This window comes from Triticum urartu, chromosome 7 (assembly GCF_003073215.2).
Source record: "Triticum urartu cultivar G1812 chromosome 7, Tu2.1, whole genome shotgun sequence".
NCBI lineage: Eukaryota > Viridiplantae > Streptophyta > Magnoliopsida > Poales > Poaceae > Triticum > Triticum urartu.
In genome coordinates, this window is record NC_053028.1 from 449,799,982 (window position 1) to 449,809,371 (window position 9,390).

The following is a 9,390-nucleotide window of genomic DNA, read 5'->3' on the forward strand; positions in this document are numbered from 1 at the left end:
CGCTTTGCTCAGCCCCTCTTATAGCGTTGCTAGTTGCAGGTGAAGATTGGAGTTTGTTCCTTGTTGGAACATGTTTATTGTTGGGATATCATTATTATATCTTGTTTACTTTAATGCACCTATACACTTGGTAAAGGGTGGAAGGCTCGGCCTTATGCCTGGTGTTTTGTTCCACTCTTGCCGCCCTAGTTTCCGTCATACCGATGTTATGTTCCTTGATTTTGCATTTCTTACGCGGTTGGATTATAATGGGAGTCCCTTGACAGTTCGCCTTGAATAAAACTCCTCCAGCAAGGCCCGACCTTGGTTTTACCATTTGCCACCTAAGCCTTTTTTCCTTGGGTTCCGCAGACTCAAGGGTCATCTTTATTTTAACCCCCCCCCCTGGCCAGTGCTCCTCTGGGTGTTGGTCCAAAACGGGCAACCTTCGGGGCCACCTTGGGGCAACTTGAGGTTTGGTTTTACTCGTAGCTTGACCTGTCCGGTGTGCCCCGAGAATGAGATACGTGCGACTCCTATCGGGATTTGCCGGCACATCGGGCGGCTTTGTTGTTCTTGTTTTACCATTGTCGAAATGTCTTGTAACCAGGATTTCGAGTCTGATCGGGTCGTCCTGGGAGAAGGAATATCCTTCGTTGACCGTGAGATCTTGTGATGGGCTAAGTTGGGACACCCCTACAGGGTTCTGAACTTTTGAAAACCGTGCCCGCGGTTATGGGCAGATGGGAATTTGTTAATGTCCGGTTGTAGAGAACCTGAAACTTAACTTAATTAAAAATGAATCAACAGCGTGTGTAACCGTGATGGTCTCTTTTCGGCGTAGTCCAGGAAAAGAACACGGTCTCGTGTTATGCTTGAACGTAAGTAGTTCTAGGATCACTTCTTGATCATAGACTCTCAACCGTGCTTTGCCTTCTCTTTTCACTCTCATTTGCGTAAGTTAGCCACCATATATGCTAGTGCTTGCTGCAGCTCCACCTCATACCTTTTCCCTATCCATAAGCTTAAATAGTCTTGATCGCGAGTGTGTGAGATTGCTGAGTCCCAGTGACTCACAGATTACTTCCAAAACCAGATGCAGGTGCCGATGATACCATTCCAGGGGATGCGACTGAACTCAAGTGGGAATTCGACGAGGACTCAGGACGTTACTATGTTTCCTTTCCAGACGATCAGTAGTGGAGCCCAGTTGGGGCGATCGGGGATCTTATGCATTTGGGGTTGTCTTTATTTTGGTTCCGTAGTCGGACCTTGATTGTATCTGGATGATGTAATGCTATATTTATGTATTGTGTGAAGTGGCGATTGTAAGCCAACTCTGTACCTCTTTCTTATTCAGTACATGGGATGTGTAAAGATTACCCCTCTTGCGACATGCCTACAATGCGGTTATGCCTCTAAGTCGTGCTCCGACACGTGGGAGATATAGCCGCATCGTGGGTGTTACAGAGCGGCATCAACATGCCGTGGTAAAAAATTGCCCCGTTTGGGGCAGGTTTGGGTATATGCTTCTCACAAACCAGAGCTTCTCACAAGAAGCATCATGGTTTCGGTAGGGAACGTCCCACCTTTGGGGACGAAACGATATCCACTGCCTCTTATTGCTTTCAAAAAATTTCTCGTGTCAGAATTGAACAACAGGAGTGTTGTGTCAATTTTTGTGATTTTTTGGGGTTCATTTGGACATTATTATGCATTAACTGAGTTTTCAATGCATTTATGTGCATAATTTAAATTTGAACTACATGCACATGCTCCAGTGAATATAAATTGGTTGAAAAATCAAATATGTGTCCTTGAGTGCATGCTTTGGTCCCATGCAAGAAATGGGAACGAATTTCAAACACCAGGGCATTGTTGATTGCCGACAAAACATTGAGATGCCTGGTTTTTAAATTCTAGTAAATCCAAAACTAGTCTGAAATTCATGAAACTTGTCATGCTATCCTGAAATGGCACCCGACATGTTGTGGTATTTTTCATGTCCATTTTGAGGGAAGGTGCACTCAAATAATGACAGCCAACAAAGGCATTTTGAAAAATAGCGGCCACTTTAATATCTCAAACATTTGTATAATTCAAACCATGTGCGTTCTGTTAACCATTCACGTGACGCCACGTGTCTTGGTTTTAATGGCTGTAGGAGGTGTCGTGCAAACAGCTGATTGACCTTGACTAAACGGGAGGCGTGCGAGCGCCGTCCAGTGCGCAGGCTAACCGAGAGGCGTGCAAGCTGTCCTCGAATGCGCAGGCTCACGGGGAAGCGTGCGAGATGTACGCTGCGCAGGCTCACTGGGAAGCGAGCCCTTTGACTTCCATGGCCGCCCGACTTGCTTGCATCCTCTCCATTAATGGCGCCCAAGCCACAGTTTAATTCGCTTTTTAAATATAAAACAATCATCGCAAACATTTTATTTAGAACACCAGTATGCAAACAAACAACTTCCCCAAGAAGCCAAATGAAAATGTGCCGAGCAGGATTTCTGCTGCTCTTGATCACAAACGTTTTAGATAGAACACCCGTACGCAAAGTGAGAGCAGCGCAGGATTTGTGCATCCCTTCAACGCAAACGGTTGTTTTGGATGACCCGTGTGCAACCACGTACAAACAATTTGGTAAGATTTGTCAATCCTTATAACACTGCGATTTGTCAACATATGAAGGTAAAAATCACTAGCAGTATCTAATTTTTGCAACTAAAATTCAGTAATTAAGAATAGATTTCATTCATAGATTAGGCAGTCGTTCTTAATTTATACAAACTGTTCAACTCGACAGCTGAACCGACCAAACTTCTCCCCAATTGTTGCCAACCATGTACTGAAATAGCTATTCAACTATATATATTAGCTAATTTTAAGTACATTGTATAGTTCCACCACATCTATAGTCAGATGAACTGAACAAAATAGCCTCTAATTACTACTACTACTACTACTACTACTACTGCGGAGGGGCTTTGTACTACTTCCGGCTGCCTCTCCTCTACTGAGCGCGCTCAGTAAGGGGCAGAGGAGGAGGAGCCTACCGACGTGCTGGGCAACCGCAATATGGTGCCTGCCGCTGTTGCAGCTTCAGCAACGCTCACCTCGAAAGCCCTCTTCCGGTCCAGACGACTCCTCTCGAAGCGGTGGTTCTCGTCGTAGATCTCCTGATTCCTTGCCTCTGAGGCGGCGTGTGCCGCGGCCACGGCGGCGGTAAGGCTCTTTGCGTGCTCGACGAGGCGCTCCTCCTCCTCCCGCAGGAACTCGGTGTAGCGCGCAAGGTCGCTAACGCACGTGGAGGCATCCACCTCCGCCTCTCGCCTTCGGGCGGCGGTGGCGGAGCGGGTGATGACCCCGACAGTCAATGGTGGGCTGGCGGCCATGGCGACCGATGATGGGGTGGCAGCCACGACCACCACCTCCCACCTTCGGGCCGTGGTGGCGAAGCGGGTGGTGGCCACAGTGGCCGGTAGTGGGATGGAGGCCACGACGGCACCTCCCGCCTTCGGGCCACGACGGCGGAGCGCGCGATGGTCCTGGCTTTCGACGGTGGTGTGGCGGCAACGGCGGCCGGCAACAGCTGCCGACGGGCACCAGCGGTGGAGCATGTGGTGGGTGTTCCGCGCACACCCAACAGGGACGCCACACGCACTACACTACGCCGGGGATTGCACCGCCGCCGCGGTGTAGCCTCCCAGCTGGAGCTGTCCTCTGATGACGGCGGAGTAGGTGAGCGAGGACAATGGACTGGTGCCATTGGCGATTGTGGGAGAAGGAGACGAGATAAGCTACAGGGAGGGAGGGGAAAATGTGATGCGGGACTCGCCGACCGTGAGGGTTTACATTGCAGGGCGGTAAGCATTGGGATTTTGGGGGATTTCATAGAGTCGTTCGGGAACCTGCGAAGTTGCGCGGGAACGGGCTCACCGACGATTCATTGCCACCACCGTTTGGACAAAAGAACACCCCCGTGCGCTGCGCAAGCTTGCGCTATAACCCATCTACGGCAGCGGGGTGACAAGACATGCGAGAGGAGCATGAAAGTCCATGTACACATACGGTTAATAAAAAAATGTTTGCGATTTAATTACCTACTATACCACCATCCTGGTTTATAAGTACGATTTAACTAATAAAATATGAATGGATGTCGCGAAAGATTATATAGTTGGATTTATATTTGAACATAGTTTCCAATTATACAATTTTTAAACATGCATTAACATTTTGTTGGTTAAATTTGATGGCAAATTATGGCACAAAATATAAAGGAGACTATAGACTAGACAGAGGTGGTAGCACACGGCCGCTCTCTACGCAGCGACGCAACTATCGGCCGGCTTGTAGGTCACCATTTCCTGCCTGTTCAACTGCTTTATGCGTGTGGTTGCTTACGGTTCAGGTGTAGCGATCCGACCTCAAACGGTCAAATATCTGTGTATAAGTGTTATCCCTGGATCAGTAATGCTGACACACATATTACTTGAAGAATTTATAACAGAGTTCAATCACACAATTATTACATCGAATGTCTCAAAGAGAGTACTTATTTCAATAATATGGTTGAAGGCCATCTAATTAAGATAACAACAGAAGCTTCGAAGGTAAAATGAGTCCATTAACTCCAACGGCATAGCTAAGTGCACGACAATGACCTAGCGCACCTTACTCTTCATCTGAAAACTCTACAACATAATACGTTGCAGCTTGTGTAGGTCAACACATGGAATATGCTGGCAAGATAACACTATAGAGCAATGAACAAGTAACAACTATAACTATATGCATATATGGCCGGTGGAGGCTCTATGGTTATCATTTGCATAAAGCTAGTTTTTTCCTACAACAAAGGAATATATTTTATTTAACTACAGAGTTGGTTGAAAAACATTGAGAATGGTAACCCCATCTCAATCCCAAAATCAAAAATCATTAACCCAATAAGTTAATTAAGTAGAGTGATGACATCAACATAGTAATTCAATCACCAGATACTCAAGATGTCCATAACTGGGGACACGACTAACCATGATTAGTTTATACACTCGGCAGAGGTATGCGCATTTTTTCCCACAAGACTCGATCTCCTCCGTTGTATTTCTCACACTGCATGATGTTTGAGAAACAGATGACCAAGACACGGTCTTTCCGAAGAGGTCCCCTTAACCGATAGATGGGCCGGTACACCTACAATCCCCTACATCTGCTAGCCCATCATGGAAAGGATTCCCACAACTTACTCAACCATGCCAGAGCCCATAATGGCTTGTGGCTGCACACGGAAGTTTTCAGCTTGAATAACATAATGATCCCTTTGAGCTAGGTGGCGAACCATAGGAAAAATCACACGGATACCCCAGGATTCTCCTTTGGACAGCACTGGATTTCCCCAAGTGCCCACAAACCAATCCATCCAGATGTGTGTTAAAGTAGCCACCTTAAGTAAAACCCTTAGTTCAGAATAATACTCACAACTGTCCTGAATCACTCAAACCAAACCACGTGTACGAGCATAGCAATGTATAATAAGCGTAACGTAGTAACTCCCAAGGTTTGAAATAAAAGGGCAATAGGTACTACCTCAACAACTACTTTCCAAAACCCACATGTTAAACAGATCCTTCTCATGCAATGTTTGAGGATTGAGACTAATGCATAAAAACTGGGTAATAAGGGATATGATCAAAGTGTTACTTGCCTTGCTGACGATCTGAAAACCCTAGTGACTCGTCGTAGCACGCTTCGCACTCTGGAAACTCTATCATGAACAAACAATATCATACATAAGAAATCAAGCATAAGATGAAAGAGTAAAACTCAAACTAAAAGATCCAAACTGAAATTTCAACTAAAGAGCTTCGATTTGCAAAAAGAATCAACCAAATCGGAGCTACGAAACTCAAACTACGACCAAAAGAAGTTTGAAACCAAACCTGCTTGCAACCAAATTTTAAATTTTCAAAACCATGTTCAAGTTCGTTATCTGTAAAGAGGGAAACAAGACGAAGATTTTGGCGTTGGTTTCTCTGGATTTGGACGAGCAAGCAAAAAGTTGCGAGGTTTGAAGATCAGGGACTGATCTATGATAAAATTAATCGCGGATAGGTCCCTGGCTAAAAATAAAATAAAATAAAAACCCTAACGAACGAATGTTCGCTATGAAACCCTAATGAACGAAAACGTTCGCTATAGAGTAATAACGGACGATCGTCCGCAATTTAGATCTAACCGAAAAACCGGAAGATAAACCAGGGAAACCGGGATCGGTTTTACCGGTTCGGCGGCGGCGGCGGCCAACGACGGCGGGAGCAGCTCCGACGAATAGCTGCAGCGGCGGGCGGCGGTGCGGTGGCACGAGCGAGGCGCGGCAGCGGCGGCGGGCGGCGCACAACAGCGGTGGCGGGCGGCGCTGGCGGCGGGCGGCGATGGTGTGGGGTGTGCGGCAGCCGGGCAAACTGAGGAGGAGGCGCTGGGGGTCGGCGGCTTATAAGGGTGAGGGGGCTGCCTTGCAGGAGGGGGCGGCCATGAGGAGTCCGAGCTGGACTCCTCGGCGTCCGTGTGGCAGCGCAGGAGTAAGGCGGCGGTGCCTGGCGGGCCGACCTGCTCGGCTGGGCTTCGGCCCAGTCAGGCGGGAAACTTTTTTTAAAAAAAAATCTCCCGAAGTAAATCCTAATAAATTAAAAACATCTAAAAATACCAGAAACAATTTTCACCGTCTAAACCAATTATTTAGAACAAAGTGAACATTTTTCTCGCCTAAAAATGCAATTTTCAAAGAAGCATATTTTTCTAAATTCAAATAAAATAGCAAATAAAATCCAAATAAAATTTTAATTTGATTTTAAAATTTTCTTCTCCAATATTACTTTCTTTTGATGAATTCATATTATCTTCTCTCTTTTATTTTTAATATTGGAAATAATTGGAGAGAAAAATATTAAAATCAAAATGATCCCCTTTTCAAATTTGATAAAATTCAAATATGAAAATATATGAAATCCCCAACTCTCTCCTTGGGTCCTTGAGTTGCTTAAGATTTGTAGGATCACAACCAAAACTGAAAAATAAAGATGATATGCATATGATGACCTATGTATAACATCCAAATTGAAAATTGGGATGTTACATCAGGCGCCCTGTAACACCCTCGATGCGACTATATCTCCCACGTGTCGAGGCACGACTTAGAGGCATAATCGCATTGAAGGCATATGTCGCAAGTTAGGCAATCTTCACAACATCCCATGTAATATAAATCATAAAGGGGAGATAACATAGTTGGCTTACACTCGCCACGTCAATCAAGTACATAATTAACATTACATCATCCAAACACTCATGGCCCGACTACGGCGCCAAAATAAAAGAGAACCCAACATGCGATACGGTCCCGATCACCCCCAACTGGGCACCACTACTGATCATCAGGAAATGAAACATAGTAACGTTGAGAGTCTTCGTCGAACTCCCACTTGAGCTCAAACGCGTCTCCTGGAGCGGAATCATCAGGCCCTGCATCTGGTGTAATAGTAATCTGTGAGCCACAGGGACTCAGCAATCTCGCACCCTCGCGATCAAGACTATTTAAGCTTATAGGTATGGCAAGGTAAAATATGTGGAGCTGCAGCAAGCGACTAGCAAAAATATGGTGGCTAACTTATTCGCAAAAGAGAGCGAGAAGAGGAGGCAAAGCGCGAGCGAGAAACTAGAGAGCAACCTGCGCAAACATTACTCCAACACCGTGTCCACTTCCCGGACTCCGCCGAGAAGAGGCCATCACGGTAACACTCTCGGTTGATTCATTTTAATTAAGTTAAGGTTCAAGTTATCTACAACCAGACATTAACAAATTCCCATCTGCCCATAACCGCGGGCACGACTTTCGAAAGTTCACATCCCTGCAGGGGAGTCCCAACTTAGCCCATGACAAGCTCTCACGGTCAAGGAAGGAATAGACCTCCTCCCAAGACGTTCTGATCAGACTCGGTATCTCGGTTCTTCAAGACACTTCGACAGGTTAAAACAAGACCAGCAACACCGCCCGAATGTGCCGACAAATCCCGATAGGAGCTGCACATATCTCTTTCTCAGGGCACACTCAGATTGTCCTAGGTACGGGTAGGCCAGCCCAGAGTTGCCCCTGGTGGCCACCGGTAGCTGACAGGTGGACCAACACTCAGAGGAGCACTGGCCCGGGGGGGGGCTTAAAATAAGATGACCCTCGGGCTCCGGAAACCCAAGGGAAAAAGAGGCTAGGTGGCAAATGGTAAAACCAAGGTTGGGCATTGCTGCAAAAGCTTTAATCAAGGCAAACTATCAAGGGGTTCCCATTATAACCCAACCGCGTAAGGAACGCAAAGTCCGGGAACATAACACCGATATGACGGAAACTAGGGCGGCAAGAGTGGAACAAAACACTAGGCGAGAGGCCGAGCCTTCCACCCTTTACCAAGTATATAGATGCATTAAGATAACATGGCAATATAATGATATCCCAACAAGTAAAATAATGTTCCAACAAGGAACGGTCTTCAATCTTCACCTGCAACTAGCAACGCTATAAGAGGAGCTGAGCAAAGCGGTAACATAGCCAATCAACGGTTTGCTAGGACATGGTGGGTTAGAGGTTTGACATGGCAATTTGGGAGGCTTGAAAGCAAATGGTAGGCATCGTAGCATTGGCATAGCAAAAGAGCGAGCAAACTAGCATAGCAAAGATAGTAGTGATTTCGAGGGTATGATCATCTTACCTGCACAATTGTCAGCGTTGACTGGATCCTCGAAAGCAAACTCAACGGGCTCCTCATTAGCGAACTCGTCTCCCAGCTCTACCCAAACAAGGCAAACAAGCAACAAGGACACAAATCAACCACGTGCAAGGAACAAACAAAATGATGCAAAGATGGTATGCTATGCGGGATGAAAAATGTAAGATATGACAGGGAATGCATGAACCTGGCCTCAACTTGGAAATCCAAGTGTGCCACTGGAAATATGAGATGAAATCGCTTGAAAACGATATAAAGAACGCGAGAATCAGAGTTACGGTTTGGAAATGGCAAGCGATTCAAATATGACACCGGTCTGCGATTTACAACAAGTAGCCATCTAAATGCAACGAGATGAACATGCTACGGCACCCAAACATGACAACAAAATACATGGCAGGGATGCATAGAAGATGCTTAACAAAAGTCTAGCACTGAGCTACGGCCAAATCATCCATTAACAGGTTCAAACAAGCATGGCAAAAATGCATATGACAAACAGATCTCAGACTTAGTGAAATTAACACTTGTTTGGAATTTCAGATCAGGTAGCACTCTTCGGAGCATCAAAACTATATGCTACAGTATCTGAACATGGCAAAGTAAAGCATGGCATGGAGCTACTCAAAGAGCTTAA